At 39.3% G+C, this 17,391-nt stretch overlaps 1 long non-coding RNA gene across 2 annotated transcripts in view; it reads left to right on the top strand.

The window, feature by feature from the left end:
• Positions 1–17,391, top strand: part of LOC104145547 (uncharacterized) — a 115,990-nt gene that overhangs the window by 66,563 nt on the left and 32,036 nt on the right. For both annotated transcript variants that reach the window (XR_694360.2, XR_694359.2), the window contains exon 6: positions 8,286–8,366. This is a non-coding gene — a long non-coding RNA (uncharacterized lncRNA). The remainder of the gene's footprint in view (positions 1–8,285; positions 8,367–17,391) is intronic.

Below are 17,391 nucleotides of genomic sequence, written 5' to 3'. Positions count from 1 at the left end.
ATCCCATAGCCAACAAAATACCAGCAAAATACCAATGTGTACCTCATGGGATAGAAAAGAAAGCCTGTTGTTGTAGTCAAAGGGAGAAAATGATTGTAAAGTAACTGTTCTTCAAGAGCTCTTTTCCTGCCTTTCAGAAGCCTACATTACCACCGTAACTTTCTGACCTTACATAGCATACCCAGGTGGTAGATAGAACAGCTGCATAAAACGAGGATAAATGGCAGAAATGCAGGGACAACGGACAGAAGTTGCCATTTGTGCAATATTAGAAAGAGCTTTCTTCCAACAGCCATATACAAAGTACTGGACAGGAAACTGGCAGAAAGCGTGCACTTTTCTAATAAAAGGAATTTGTAAAGTGTTGCCAGGCAAGGAGAATATCTGGTGTTAAAGGTTAACAGGGAGTTAATAGGATAGTCACCATCATACTCACAACACCACACACTTACACAGTCAAAAATACAAATTTCAAGAACTTAAGATAAGGCTATCTCTGTGATGAATAGGACAATGTGCCTCGTCTATGCGTTGCAAGAGAGGGTAGGCTGTACCACAGACCCTAGCACCTGCAATCAGGTTTTCTCAGACTGTAGAAATCTATATTGTTTTCTGTTAACTTGTCTACACAGGCACCAAGTAAAATGCTTATTCCATCAAAGGACAGAACTTGTGTGATCATTGGATATATTGGGGTACAACTATACACATGCTAAGTATCTTATCTCTCAGCAGGACTTCTTAGGAGAACATAGGCCCCTATTAAGTCAAAATGACTTGTGAATGAGAGCTCAGAATGTAGTGGAGATCGTGCATGTTTCCTTGCACGTGACATTGGAGATGTGTCTCTGCTATATTTTGGGGACTCTCTAAAAAGGACTGTCCAGGCATGTTGTATTTCTCCTTGTAAGAACCCTCCCATTGAAGGGAACTGCCAAGCACACTGATTTTCTTGGTTCCCCAAAGTCCTATAGATGCAAATGGTCTCTCTCTGTCTCTGGCCGTCTCAATCTAGCAGAATGCAGCTCGCTGGGCAAGCACAAAGTCTGAAGCTCTGTTTCCCCATACCTCACTCTAGCCCTATAACCCTGTCTCCAAATTTCTCCATGGATTACTTCAAATATAATCTCCTCCTTTTCCCTTGCAAAGCCTTTCAGAACCTTCCCTTCCAATCTCAAATTCCTTGTTTAGTGCTGAGGTGGGGCTGCTACCTCTGACCAGCCCTTAGTGCAGTTTTCACCTCTGAACCTGCTACCGTTTCATAAAAGCATTTTCATCCCTTTCCCCATGCTGCTGCTCACTTTTGGGAGGAGTTCCCAGTAAGCACCAGCAAAGCTATGCCATTCTTCTCCTTCAGTCTCCCTGCTGAAAAATTTCCTTTGTCCAGAGGCCAACGAAGCAATCAGCAACAGTTATGCTACTGGCATGCTGGGAGCTATCACGATGGCTGATCTGATACAGTTTTTCTCATATTCCTTCATCTGTCTCTGCACGTCATGCACTGTCTGCTGCTGTAGATTTCAACTATCAGCTGTCGGGGACAGGAACCACCCTTTTCTTCAGATTTTGTGCTGTGCCTAGCACAGTGGGGGTCTCTATTCTTAACGTGATCTCCTCATCCTAGCCAAATATAAATTAATATATTGCTACAATATAAATTCATATATTGCTACAGTAACAATCAATTAAAAATGTGCCTAATATTGAAGTAATGCATTCCTTCGCAAGAGTAAAAAAATGAGCAAATCTCTTTCTCTTTACAGATTACTTAGGTTATTTCTTAGGAGCCTTATAAGAGATGCTTGTAAGGTAGGAAAGAAGGTAAGGACATCAATATCTAACCCACACAACAACATTGCAAGGGCAACTTGTCCCACTACCAAATATTTTGTGCTGTGGGAATTTAATTTTAGCTTATGTCCGTTTCATGGAAACTGTAACCTAGATACAGAGCCACCAAACTGATAAACATAAATAAATATTTGGCATGTTATGAGCAACTGTATTTCAGAGGAAATTATTTGAATTCATTTATATAGATCATAAACCTAAAAGTAAATTACAGCCATGAATTGTGGCTCAACAGAGTTCTCTGAACTGTAATAGCAGAGAGGTTTAATATAAGGTCTGTTTTTCTGATTCCAGAAAATGGAGTAAAACTTCCCTTTCTTAAAATAATGTCAACCCTGCCTCTATGCATTTGAATCTATAATAACATTTAATTATAAACCTCATTTTTCAGCAGAGTTGAACTAAGTGACAAAGAAAAATACTTCAGGTGAAAGGAAGAGCCACAGATTGGAAACAAATGGTAAACAATTATGCTCACTTACATAGCAGAGGAAAACACATGATGTGAAAATCTCAAAAACAGTATTAAGCTTTCCAATCAAACAGTCATAGCAGTTCGACATTTAGAGATGCCATAGATTATCATCCGAATCCCGTGCTGATTTTGACTATTTACAGGTTCACAAGCAAAACAATCTAAGAGCAGAATATGGGCGTCCTTCACTTCTCTAGGCTACTGACTGTCACAAAATCCTCTATTGAGAGGAATGGAAGATGTTTGAATTTCCTTTATATCATATGTCACCTCTTTTGATCAATTATGAAATGACACAGGTAACGATCTTAATTGTATACACTTAGGTTTGAATCTTCTTATTCTTATCAAACATCTTATTCTTAGGCAGTATTAAAGCACTACAGAAAAAAGTGAATGCATCATAAAAATGTAAAATAATTTAGAAAGCCAGCACTGCTTTGCTTAAAGCTTGTGATTATATCACCAAGGAATTTACCATGTCATTCTGTCTGGCACTATTTTATTTTACTTTTGAAATGCTCACGGGTTTCTGCGTACCTCTGTACAAATGAAAACGTCTTTACTCTTAAATTTCACATGGCATTCACATGATTTAAAAAGTAAACAAGCTTGCGGGGTTAAGTTCCCAAATTCAGCTGAGCTACACTCAGCATTGAGCTTTAAAGGAAAGACAAGAGAAAAGTGACTTTTGTCATCTTGACACTCTTTGCTTTGTCTTATCCCTGGCAGTAGCAGGAGTCTTTTTGAGAGTTCGTTCATATCAAGGTGCTTCATATTTCATCTGTACCATCTTCATTTGTCTCTGGCAATTATACATTTATCAGGCTGACTAAAAATAACTGAAAGGATGACTTTGTTCGCTCTGTTAGGAATTTTCAGTATATCTGATACAAGTTATGCAGTGATAAAAACTATATAATTATGTGATTATTATTCTATTTCACTGAGTAAGTGATGCATAAAGTTTTGTTAGTGAGTAAAAGGGATAGTCCTCTATTCACTGACACATTACAATTATTAGGCATTTAAGTGTGAAAATAGGTAATTAATTAGGATTGCCACTTAAACTTAGAAAAGTCAAGATGTGAAAAAGGTTGATATCCTCTCTAACCTACCTACTGGTATTTTCTTGCCTGATCAAGCCCAAAATACTACTATTATTAAGTTTTAATTTCTGGCCTTCATTGTTTTATTACCTGTCTGAAAGGGTAATATGTTCTGTTTAGCTTTAGAATTAAATTGTGCGTAGTTACTTGTCATCTTTTGCCACATTTTCACTTTCTTTCATATAATAGGTCTTAAGACTGCCAAGCTTGGACTTAGGAGAGAATAAAGAGTGCCTGAATTATGAAACTTGGTAGAGAAAGTTACTAAATGCCGTCAGTACTGATCAGATAGGGTAGTTGTGATTGCAAGATAGAAAACTATTCATTCCAGTGAGACTGCAGAGTTGTAATGTAGGCTAGAAATCAGTTCCTGTGTTGCCAGTTACTCAACAAAACTCACCTTCTCTTAGAGAACCTTCCATTTTAGTATTTCAGCTATTTTTGAGCCCAGATTTTAGAGGATGTTGTGAATCTTTGCCCCGATGCCTTACATGAGAGGAAACTAATAAACATAGCTGGAAAGAGGGAGAATAACTAGAAGGAACTGCTCAGACTCCTGTCAAGAGCCCATAAATAAACCAGACTTTATTTTCTTCTCCATAAGGTATTGCAATGCTTCTACATACAGCAGAATCTCGTTATTTTGCACTTCATTATTTATATTCTGAAAAATTCTCACAGTCCACACAGAAGTCAACAAATTCTTCCCTCATCCAGTAAAAAAGTAACAACAGAAGCTGAAGGGATGCTTTATTTCCAGCAATTTATTGGCTTTACAGAAAAAAAAAAAAGATGGCACTTTCACTTGTCTGCAGATAATTAAGACTAAAGATGCATTACCAACATTAATTAAAACTAATTCCCAAATTCTACTGTACTTCAAGATAACTGTACTTATATTCATCAAGAATGCACTCTCCTTTCAGAGGAGCAAGAAATATAATGCTCCCCACAGAATTTCAATGAAGCTTTGAATCTTTCCTTTCCATGGGGAAGTATATAAACAGATGAGTAAAATAGAAAACTTTATTTAAAAAATTGAATCAACGAGAAAGAATAAATGATTTTTTTTTTTAATCGTCAGCATGTCCCTCACTTCTGGATGGACATATTTTCAGTACTTTCAGCTGAAAGAATTTATTCTATTCATATTGTCCAAGGATCGTAGAAGCCAGCTTTTCTGAATAATAACTCAGTGAAACAAGTCAAGTATGGCAGATACACAAACAACACAATCAAAGATAAGATCATTTTTCTTTCTTAAGAACTACTTCATATTTTTTCCTCTATTATTCATTTATAGCGCATAGCAGCCTTGGTTTTGGCAAATAATGCCAAAAACTGAGGATTAAACTGAGTAATATCATATAAAGTAACAGATAGGAAAAGAAATGGTTTAAACACAAAGCTAAATCCCACTGCTGTGAATTCAGCGCAAGAAAAGGCCCAAAAGGCCATTTATTCAAAGGACAAAGTCCAACAACTGAATGGCAGGAAACGCATAAATATCCATCTGTGCAACATTAACAATGAGAACATCTGTTTTACTAAAATTATTACAAACCTCCAGGTTTAGTGCAAGACATTCTTTTTTATGTATAAGCCCATCATGCTAATCAACAAAGGAACAGCACTGCAAATGTGGGATCCAGCCCAAAGGTTTTGTGGTGTTTGGAGCCTTATAGGCTTTTCACATCTTTGTAATTTAATTGGTAATGAATATTCTGGCTATTGCTTTTCAGCCAACTTCTGCTTGCATGTAACAAGTTTAACACCAGATTTCTAGTCCCACAACAAAATCAGACAAAGGTGGAGCAGAAGAAGATACTGATTTTTGATTTGTGAGAAATACTATATAAAAACAAGTAATAGAAGAATTATATTGTTAAGGGAGATACTGACTGCTGTTACAGGAGATATGGACCTGAACTTTCTCATGCAATCTCTTTATTTAGCACAACTCAGATTTTCTAATCTGGTGCTGCTTTCTCCGGAGGGCAACAGGAGTAGCAAAACAGCTGATGTAACTTTTCCCACTGCCAGAATGTCTATGACATATTCAGTACCAGTGGAAAATGCAGCTGCTAAACAAATTCCTAACTCAGGTCCTCGAGATTGGAAACCTAACCAAAGCATCCCACAGTGCCCACGTGGCTCAAGTGTCTAGCTTTTCCCCCCTGGGTACCTGAGCACGGTAAGAATGGGACACACCTGGGCCTTGCTCTCACGTGTGCATGAGACATGCACTCTGATCCAAGATCTCAAAAGCACTTCCAGGTGTCACAGTATAGACTTTAATTCAGTGGTGCCTGTTACAGTGGTCTCTTGGCTGTTCTGTCAAACTCCAGAAAGGAACAGGTAACACAGCTGGTATCTCCAAATGCTGTCTTTCTCTCCCAGTGCAGAGCTCCTGCACTGCAAGAATCCAGTTTGTAGAAGTGTAAAAGTCTAGAAATGGCTTCACACAAAGTCATTATCCCTGCATGTTTTATGCATGCTTCAAACTTTTGCTATATATTTTTGATACCTTTTTGGTATGCTTTTGATACCTTTTGATCTATATCAGGTTGACATTTTAATCGATATTTATCAATCACAATACTATAAAATATAATTCTGTGTAAGGGAACGTGAGCTGAACAAGCAGTATGGGGGAAATAGAGGAAAACTAGGAATTCAGAGTGAGCCTAATTCATCACAGACACATGTGCAATTGTCTGCAGTTCTAACATTTAATTAAGATTCGTGTGTGCGGGAAAACAGATTGAAAAATATTCTTAAGCCGATACTTCAAAAGCCAGAAAAGTCAATGTAAAAACATCTATGAAGTTTTTAACATTTTATTTTACTATGTGATTTTGTAGGCAAAATGAGGCAATTTACAGAGCAACTAAATGTTCTGAAATTTGATGACAGTTACATAATATGACAGTGGTTCAAAAAAGAATTATCACATAACTTTCTGGCTCAGATGGCGTAGAACATAAGGTTACAATGTAGTTAGTAATCACCAGCCAACTTCCTATCTTATCAGAAGCTATTTAAATGTATCCAGATTAAACTTTACAATAGCACAACTGGGCAAAGGAGCTTTCAAAGGCTTTCTCTAGTCTGCAATAGATCAGGAAAAGTGCAAGGACAGCTTCTTACTTTGAAAAATCATTGAATACCTTTTGCTCCAACCAAAGGAAGATGAAACTGTTTTGAAAAAAAAAAAATTGACTTTTTTATTTTAAAGAAGGTTTGATTTGAAAGTGTCCTTGTTTTAAATTATTTGCCTCACACAGATTAAATCTCTTTCCAGCTGTCTCAGATATGGCCCTCTTCAAATCCATTCACTGGCTTTCTTCCATCTACTGCATTAGATTTTATCTCTAAGGACAAAATCTTCCTCGCCATACACACCTCCAAGTGCTTTCTTCAATAATGTTGAGATGTCACCTTTACACCTTGAATGTAAAGCTTTATACCTTTACCTCCAGCCTTGCTGGATATTCTGATCCTTCCCACAGTGTGTTTACCACCAACCTATTGGCTCCAGTTTGTGTCCTCTCACCTCATATGTGCTGACCTTATTCCTCCTTCTCTGTCCGGTTTCTTCTGTTTAACAGCAGTTTCCTTCACATCACTCCCAAGAAGTGCTAATCTAATAAAACAAAGAAAAATGGGATGATGATGATTACTGTCATTAATCTCCACTGATTTTATATGCCACCACCCATTCCTTACATTTCATCTGTTTAGATGGAAAAAAAAAAAACACTAAAAAAACCCCACTAAATCTCTTTGTCCACAATAGTCCTAAGACCAATGGGTCAGGCAGGAGCAATCAGTTGCACTTCATAAGCTACGAGATAGCGTTGGGTGCTGCTGATCCAGTCACCCATCAAATGTCCGATTTCCTTTTGACAACAGTTACCCAGCCACAACTTGCTTGTCCTTCACAGTTGCACAGTGGGCTTATATTGAAGGATCATCTCCAAACTAATGCTTTATAGTTTGCGTGGCAGAAGCTCACTGAAGTTGCCTTCTGACATGGAAAATGGATTACTGAACCTTACTGATAGGAGTCATCACACTTTTAGGGATAAGAAGTGTGGCATTCCATCTAGCTGTAAAAGATCTCATGAAAGTCTCATGCTCACCCACACTCCAAAAAGGTCTGTTGAACACCAAGCTCCCTGTTAGTGTTCCTAACTCACAATGCTGGCAAATAAATTAACATTTTCACGCTCCAAATAATTGTGTAAGTCAGTCCACAGTCTTCAAGTATCAGTTCCACAGGACCATGTTACTTTGCCAATGTAGATGAATTTCCATCAGTACTGTGTTCCAGTTTTCTGGTGTACTGTGCAAGATACAACCAGGATACATCAACACTGATTATTCTCTGCTTACTCTTTCAAACAGTTACTAAGGTCTTTCAGGCTATGATCCGATGAATGGAGGCTGAGCAGTGGTTCCATTTATATAGCGAATTGCTGTCTATCTATGTATCTGTCCTCTACCCTGTCAACATTGCCAGGCAAGGCCAGCTGCGTATGAGGGTGAATGTTGTCAGCACCATGTCTTGCCCTGAGGCTGGTAATTGTTCATGGAGGTGAAGGACTCTTACCAGTTTGTGCAGTTGTTGTAGCAGATATACAATATGCCAGTCTAGCTAGTATTCAAAGCAATTTGACTTTGCCTGCTAACAAACTCACAGCCAATGTCCAAAAAAGGGCTCTGGTGGGTGACTTGTTCTTGCATGTGACTAAATAACTTAACCTTTCACTTGAGCTTATAGATGGTTAATAGAAGATATGTTTCCTGTGTCACAATAAATAACACTTTTTCTCCTCCATATTTAGGCTTCAGCTTATAATGTTTCTTGATTGAATCATTTGCTGGACTTCATGTGACTTCATAGATAAAACTAGTCTTGCTGAGAGGTGAGTCACTGTTGTCCTTTCAATTAGCAAGGACTTATTTTTCTAAAGAATGTGAACATTTCTTGTTATGCAGAACAAATATTTAAAATCTGAATCATCACATCACAATCTTCTGTGTTGTTTTTGTTCTCCTCATACTCAACGCGCAACCAGTAACACTTGTACTGATAAATATCTTCCACAGCCACAAACGGTTTGCTGATGATAGCTAAGGTTCTGCTGTCTTTCCTTGTTACAGCACCATACACTTGTGTTTCAGCAGGTAGTGTATTATACCTACACAGCTTTCTACAAGATCTCCGTCCTTCCAAGGGTTTGTTTTCCCTGTGAAGCTACATTTCACATGAAATATTGCTGCTCCCATGGGAAGCAGCCTCAGGAACTTCCCAGAGCTTTCTCCCTTCATGGAGGTGTTGTTGCCTACATCCTTTTATAGACTGGCCAGATTTTAGTAATGTCTAAATTGGAATGCAGCTTACATTCTGGGCAGCATTTAGAAGAGCAAAGTAAAACCATGTAAGAAGATATGTAGATGCATGGTGGAGCTATGCCAGGGGTGGTAGGCAAAGGTGGTGGGAAAATGAATGCTGGCATACGGCTCGGGTGAAGTGGTCCATTTTCATTTCTTAAACGAAGGTCCTTGTAACTGGCCTGGGACTGTACTTTAAAAGTATTTCCATGCCCAGGAAATTATGAGGAAACAGTATGTGCCAGGGTTATTCTGATCCCTGTGTTAACCTTCTAAAAGCAGTTTTTTAAAAAATCATACTTTTAAATGCGCATACGGTATGGCAGGATTACTAGGCATCCTCTGTGGCAGAGAGACAATGTTACACAACAGAACTTACCACTGCAAATGTCACTACTGGCAAATTTTTTAAAAAAATATACATAAAAAACATATATTTGCATATCTCGCACAGCAAAGGTTAAAACCCTAAATACTACCAACTTTATCTAGCAAATAGCTTCTACTTGCTATTCACAGTGTCTTTTAGGGATTCTTCAAAATTGTCAGAGATAAACAGGGTTAGCTTTATTGGCAAATATGCAAACATACATACAAAGCAAACTGTGAAAATAGCTAATCCGGATGACATCTGTTTACTTCCCATTTTTAACAGGTACCTTCATCAGCAAATTCCATAAAGGCCAAGGAGGCAGATAACGTTAAAGATTATGTTGTTTCTGTGTTTGCATAGATTTTCCTCCTTGGTCCCAGCAGATTTCCCACACATCTCAATTTAAAAACATTTCAGTTAATGACTCATATGGTGAAATCCCCATATCAGCCACACTGTTATGGAGCAACAAACCCAGTCTGGCACAGTGACTCCTAATACTTAGCATCTGAAGAGATAACTCACAAGAAGAAAGAGAGAGTGAGATAGAAAGAGATGTAAAATTCAAAATCACAGTTAAAGAAGTGAAACTCCTGGCATTTCCCTATGTCCTGTTTCTCTTACTGTACCAAGTGCAAAATTGTTTAAGGTCAAGTGTTCGCTAGGCAAAGCAGCGCATGCTCAGTGTAGCATAAAATACACTATCCTTATTATCACAGAGTCCATTTAAACTGAGAAAATGAAAAATGTCACTATGCCCTAACTTGCAGGAGAAAGAACAACTAATTCTAAGAAAGTTCAGGGCTGAATGGTTCTGTTATAAAAATGATGACATTTGCCTCAACAGAAGTAATGCCTACCTGGATCAGTTCATTTTCTTCCTTATCTATTACTGCAAACCTGTTGTTATTTGCCTTGCAACATTACAATCTCTCTTCGGCCAACGGTAAATCAACTTCAGGCTAGTACTTGCAGGCAGTAAATAAATAAAAATAAATATTTGCCACTAAAAGTCTCAGAAATATGGAGGTCATCTTTATTCTGAAGATTTGTAAAGGAAACATCTTACTAAGTAGTTTTTAGTATATTTCTAGCTAAGACGGTTTCACCTGAATTTTTCCCTTCTCTCAGCTGTCTGCCCTGTAGGTACTCTTCTGTGCTTCATGGGGTCTAAGTGGATATGAAGAAAGTGCAGAGCCCAGGGCTTACATACTCTCGTAGTACCTATGAGGGAAGCAATGAGCTATATCTACCAGCTTCCCTACAGTCTGGTACAAAAGTCATTGACTTCTTTATACCAGTAGCAAGTGGTATTTTGGGCAGAGAAATAAATTCCTCATCTCTGTGACTTTGGAGTGACACATACTTTACGAAGAGCTTGATCCATGCTTAAAATGTGTTCTACCTTTTTTTCCTCTCTGAATTTTCTGGAAGTTCAATATCCATGAACAAAGCTCTGCTCGCTTCCTGATCCGATGTGATGTGAATTACTAATGATTGGCTTGATAACTACGGAGAGGAGCTTGCAGGGGTTTGCAGCTCTGGTACTGCCAAGGTCTGAGGAAAGTAATTCTGGCTCTGGCTTTTACTGACAGAAGATGACAACCGTCTCCATGCTGTGTTTCCACTTTGAAATGGGCTGGAACAACCTAGCTGTATCCTGCCCCCAGTCTGTTAGCTGGCCATCTCTCACACATCAGTATTCAGACACCCAGCTGCTGGGCCCGCTCAGCCCCTGCTGTCAGTGAGATGACATGGCCCAACCCAGGAGCTTCATTTATACTCTCCGAGATCCATATGCTGTTTCAGAGCCATGGGCTAGCCCCTCTGACTTAGAAAGGCAAATAAGGGAATGCTTAGGCCTAGGCTCTGCCATACTGAAATACCCGTATTCCTCACAGAAGTTGCCAGGATGTTTGAAAGGACCTGCTTCTTCAAATCCCTTCTTGTCTTGCTATGGTTCACATCATATGGTAAGAATGAACGGCAATAACATCCTCATTTCAGTCTCTGCCCAAGAGATGCCTATGTTATCAAATTCTTTTTGCAACAGAATGTGAGATAATTGGACTAAAGAAGCACTGTAAAAGAAACGTAGACAAAAACCGTAGTGAGGTGCTTGCAGATAATTCCATATGACTTGGAGATATTCCTTTATCTCTAGAAAGTGTATTTTCAAAGGGAATAGAGGAAACCAGAGGTCCAGAAGTTTGCTTTCCCATATATCATCAGTGGGTCCCTGGGATATTTATTTGGTTCCTTATCTTTATGAGCAAGAATTTAGGGATTAAAAGTTCTTTAATAAAACATGACATTCAATTTAGGAGCAGAATGACTTGACTTTAAAGATGTCCCTTTTTCTGATGCATGCACTGCTGCAATTTAGCATCCTGAATCTATCTATGGAGAGGTCAGAGAGTCAATCTAATTTACAGGGTAATGCTGGGCAAGAAAGGAATCCCAGCAGTTGAATTCAGTCTTTCCTTAACTTCACTGGGAGCTGGACCAAGTTCTGTCCTAGACCAGCCACGAAAGTAAACATTCCTTTGTACGGCAAGATTTAGTTGCAACATTCATTCAGGATATGGTAACAGACACCGAGACTAGCAGTTTAAGGCCAGCTAGTTTACTGTGAAATTGTGGAATACTAATAAAGGCAACAAAATATTATCATGATTCCAGTCAAAGCAGCAATAAACCGAGCTACATTCATAATCTTGAGCTAGGGTTAATATCTGGGTGTGTAAGGACTTACAAAACTGTGGGTACCTTGAGGAGTTGAGGTTTGTTGAGGAGTGGGAGGTGCTAGACATGTAATTACAGCACGAGCCAATATTAGCCTAGAGTTGCATTACATCTTTGCATGCTTGTGCCTCCAGTGGAAGCCTGAAGTGATTTTCTTAATACAATAGATTCAGTATCTGGGGTATAACAGCAATGACTTAAGCACAGAGAAACCCCAGATGTACCTGGTATTACTTTTAGAACATATGTTAGTGATTGTTGTGCAAAGCACTTAAAGGGACTTGTCTGTCCTTCAGTCAATGGGGTTTACATTCGTTCGATGATATTCATTAAATGTGCTGATGGTTTTAGAAGAGCTAACATTTTTCTTGTTGCTATGTCTTGCTTTCACAAGATTAATTACTGGCCACCTGTTAGAGTATATGTGCTAATGTATCAGGCTGAAAACAGTGAATATGAGAAGCCTGCTTTGACTGGCTGAACGAGCGCTTTCCCGGACTGAAGTGTGCAAAATGAAAGTACATTACATTAACAGCAGAAGTGCTTTCTGACATACTAAATTGCTTGAAATGGAAGAATTTCACTTTCTTTCTGTTCCTGTGTCAGGCAACCAGTTCAGAAAAGCTGAATGCTAAGTAAGGTAAAATCTAAACAGAAATGGCTCTGTACTAACTAAAGGCAGCTCCACTCTGAAAATCTTGCAGCTATATCATTGCAGCACTGGGTCTGCCATAGTATAATGGGTAATATAATCTCCCATCTCAGTGCTGCAGTTTTCAGAGCTGGCTGGCATCAGATAGTCTTGATGTGCAGATAAGGTGGATGTGTGACTGCACCCTTGTAGATGCAGATGTTCCGGTAGATCACCTCAAAGGCCTCTTGCAGGCCAGCACAAAAGGCTGATAAATTGATAAATTTAGTCAGTCAAAGGCCTTTTGTTAGTGAACCTACGCTGCATATTGTTAACCACCATCCTACCATGTATATACTCTCTTTTGGATTATCTTATACACAAATTTTACAAGGAGCAAGTGGGCTTTGCTTTGAACTAGCCACCAAGACTTGTGGAAAGTGTAAGTGTTTTCGGTCATTTCTGTTTGCAAGACCATCTCGAGAGTGGAGAAAAACTCCTCTTTACAAGTCTCCAATATAAAGTTCTAGCGTAAACCTGCATGTAATCTGAAATTCTGTTCCTTACAAAGAATATGTCAGGGGACAGAGCAAGTATTTTGTTTTCTAAAGCTCCTCAGCAAGAGTATGGAAAAGATGCAAGACAATACAAATCTGCTAAACCATTCCGTTAATAACTGAGATTCTTTCACAGAGTCATTAACTTCTATTTCTGAGTGTCTTGAATGCCATAAATAATTCATATGTATTGATAATTTGCCTTAGAATCACAGTATCTTTCTGATTATTTTGAATACTTACATCTAAATACCACTCATTCTTAAATAATTAATTTTTTATTGGCAAAGATTTTGTCTAAAGAATCAAGACTATGCATTCAGAAATAATTAGGCTACTGTATTGACTAGATTAATTCCTTGATTTTTTTACTAAGTGTTTCTAAATAGAATCTTAAGCCTTTATATTCTCTGTTGTTACAACTTAAAAAAAGGTTACTAAAGCAAATATGTATACATATGTGTATGTATTTTTACCTATAACAGTTAAGTGATTAGAATTACCACCATTAATAGGCAGTCTGCAGTGATGCCCACACCAAGGAAACAAATATGAATTACACATCATAAAAGCAGTCACCTGAAATAATTGCAGCTATCAAAGGACAGATCAACCAAAGACCAAATTAAACCCTAGGGAAGATCTATCTATGCAGAATTGAAATAGACAAATCGATGACATTAATTATCGCTAATATGGCCTTGATGCAGTTGGACAAGCTAAAGAAAAAGATTTTGGACAGTGGGGTGGACGTTTTTTGTAGAGAGAGGGGTGGACAACGTGTCGCTCCCTCCACAGAAGCCAGGTGAGATGGGCCTCTGCGGTCCTTGCAGACCTATTAGTACCGTTTCCATGCTAACATGGAAAGGGTAAGCACCTTTAGAAAAACAATTCACAGATGGAAATAGGGAAACAGAATATGACAGGAAAACAAGAACCGAGAGTGGCAAAAGAGTAAGGTTTAAAGACTTCTTTTTGTCCTGGAACAAAAGCTGTTTCTTTAAAATGTTTTACAAATAACCCCCCCTCCCAAAAAAAAAAAACAAGCAGAAAACAACAACAACAAAATTCCACCTTTAACTCAAGGAAATGAGTTCATATGTCACAGCTTATTCCTGTGCAGACCCTTGAAACGGAGTGTCTCTGAAGGCAGCCTGCACATCACACTGGAAAACATTAGATGTGCCCTCTGTTGCACATGCTATAGTGCTTGGGCAAGCAGATGTAATTTTCTGATTGAGCTGAATGCTGGCCTTTCCAGAAAAAGCCTAATTACAGCAACTTTTCTCATAGGAACACAAACAGAATCATTGCTTTAACATTTTTGACAAAATCATACCATTTCTTGCTTTCTTTTCCTTTATATATTTTACATAGAAAATAAGCTCTCTAGCACGAACCTCAGAGAGAGTTTGTTGCTGAAATCAGTCTTCCCAATTAAAAAAATTGGAAGTCTGGTGTCAGAAGAGGGAAACAAAGTGCATACTTACAGCCTTATGTTTTCCCTGGTGGAGAAATGCTTTACAGACTTAGAGACAGGCAATTCTTGGCTAAGGGTTTTTGCTGACAGCCACGACGTTTATTGATCGCTGGAAACCCCAACTGGAAGACCAACAAAAGATCTAATAGCAGGAGTGCTCAATACATAGCCTGTTGATCTACCTGGCTGCTTAAAAGTATAGTTCAGGTTTTTTATAAGAATTTGTCAGGGCCATGAGAGCAAAAATAGACCTTCATGACCCTGACTGGCCTCCCCTGGGGCCTCCACCACCCCTCTGACCTGGGGCAGCGTTTCCTTCCAGCCTGGGGCCACCAGTCCCTGCCTGAGCTACACCTCGATGTGCCTGCCCTAGTCCTGCTCCCAAACTGCTGTTTGGGTTTCCTGGTTTGACCTCGGGTCTGACTTGTTACCTTGTCTTTACCTGATGCTCCCTGGACTGCTGGCGGGAGCTGTTGCCCTTACCACCCCGCGCTGCTCGCCCGGCTCAGGTGCAGGGACACTGCACCCTGCTGGTGCGGCCACCCGCGGCCCTCGCCTTGGGAGCAGCCCCACTCTGGCTGTTCCCCGGCAGAGTTGTGTGTGAGATGATTTTAAAACATCCCTTTAAAGGGCAAAAGCGCTTTCTCCAGCTGAACATGTAATATAGTAATGTGTTATTTCTTGAGCCTTGGTTCAAGGCCAGATTTTCAGGCCTTTTATGGTCAGAGTGGGAACAGGAGTAAGATTTTTTTCCTACTACTTGCAGGAGCTCTATAAACACAGCAATTAGTCTCCTGCACCAGGGAAGACGTTTTAGCTGTGGCACTTCCCGCAGGAGAAGCTTTGAGGAAGGAAATGTCTTTTAAGTTTTCTGTTGGAGAGTTATTCTCTGATCACAGCGTTGTCAAGGCAGATAACTGGCCGTTTGTGAAAGCCTACAGTGTTCAATGCCAAACGTGGCAGCTAGAAAGTCACAGCAACTTTTGTGAAATTCGCAGGCTATCAAATAACTAACTGGCCCTCAGGAATCTCACCTACTCCTGTCTCTTCAGTGGAAACCAGATACCAGACCTGGCTACACGTTTCTCAAGGAGCTCCAAATATAGAAGGAATAAAACACAATGCTAAAAAGCGAAAAAATCCTAAAGCTGTCTCCAAGAAACCCATTACAGAAAAAATCCGTGACCTACACAAGATGCCTTGGGCTTCTGAAAGCAGCTATCCACCTACAGATTACAAAGAAAAAAATGCAATTGCCAGAATATTAGGATTGTGTGATTTACAGAGGTTTCTGGGATGCCCCGGTCATACGCGCAGTACTGATTTACACTGGCGTTCTCCTAGCCAAAGAACAGCGCTCACAGCAACATTAGATGTGCTTTTCTGAGGACTTTTTACCATGGGACCATGACAGCTCTTAATTAGGATGTTTTCAGTGGTAGATAGTGGCAAGAGGAGAGGAAAGGAAGGGGAGGGAAACGTGCAAACCTTGTTCCTGTATTCCGGAACTGGAGCCAGGAAAGGTTTCCGCCTTCCCTTTCTACCTCGAGTAGAAATCTTGAAATCTCTAAGAAGCGGGAAAAATGAAGGCCAGCAGTAATTTACAGGGGAAAGACAATTAATACATTAAAGCTATTTCAGAAAATAATCCCTTTTGCTCCATCACAAGTGCTTTCTGTCATCTCTGCTGAGAAAGGCTGCAAACTCCACAGGCAGGCTGGAAAGCACCACTGAAAATGACTGAATCACTGTCTTTCTGAATAGGAGCTCTGCCGGAACACCATGCCTTTGGAGTGAAGGGCCTGCTCAGCGATCTCCCTTCTAACCTTGCAGAGAGGCTACGGGGAATCAGGGGCTGCTGGCAAATTGTCGGAGCACTTTTCTGTATCCTAGGGATACTGAGGACGTTTTCTGTTGTTGCTTTTGTTTTGTTTTTTTCCAGGCCAAATTGCAGAATATGTTTTACTCCTTTATTTATTTTGAGTTGGCAGTATGATCACAGTTTACTTAACTTCGCCATCTAGTGCCCAAGTTCACAACAGACACCTAAAAAAAAAAATTAGCAAGATCCTAGAGGGTGTTCGTAGGAGGTTTAATGCGGAGAATATTACACCAAGGCTGTGTTATCTTGCATTTGAGATAACTTTGTTTTGAGTCTATTTGTGTAATTCCACAGTTACTCAGCTAGCTTTATTGGGCGACTTGCTGCAGAGGCAGTACCAATTTTAGGGAATTAAAATAAATGAGCACCATGTCTAATGCGAAGAAGGTTTCAGGCTTTGCATGGGGCTTTGAAATGTTTTAAAGGAGTGTTTCAAGAAGTAACTAAATTCTTGCAAAGGCTGATGGTAATGATTTCTTTACACTCTGCTAGTACCAAAGACATGATTTTTTTTTGTGTTGATAAACCTTTTTCACAGAAACGTTTTGTGATCATAGAAGAAATTGTCTGAAGAAGTTTGTTTGCAAGTATTATCATTATAAATACCAATTTTGCAGTCCTTTGTAGATTTATACATGCTAACTCTTCCTGTGGTTGGTGTCTGAATCTAAAGGGGTTTTCTTCAGCGGCATTGTAAGTATTCCACACGGCTTTTTGAATGATCAGTTTAGCTTACAGGAAATTTCATAATAAGATCTATTAGATCAGCTGCATTAGAGCTAATTTATCATAGCTACCTGTCACCTCTTCCTCTTCTTAAACGCTGAAATAGATGCACTTTTGGGGTACAGAGCAGGTTACACATACCAGCAGGGAGAATGTGAAAAG

This window comes from Struthio camelus, chromosome 4, assembly GCF_040807025.1.
Source record: "Struthio camelus isolate bStrCam1 chromosome 4, bStrCam1.hap1, whole genome shotgun sequence".
NCBI classification, from domain to species: Eukaryota; Metazoa; Chordata; class Aves; order Struthioniformes; family Struthionidae; genus Struthio; species Struthio camelus.
The sequence above is the reverse complement of the archived record's forward strand: the minus strand, read 5'-3'. Positions and strand labels throughout refer to the sequence as shown.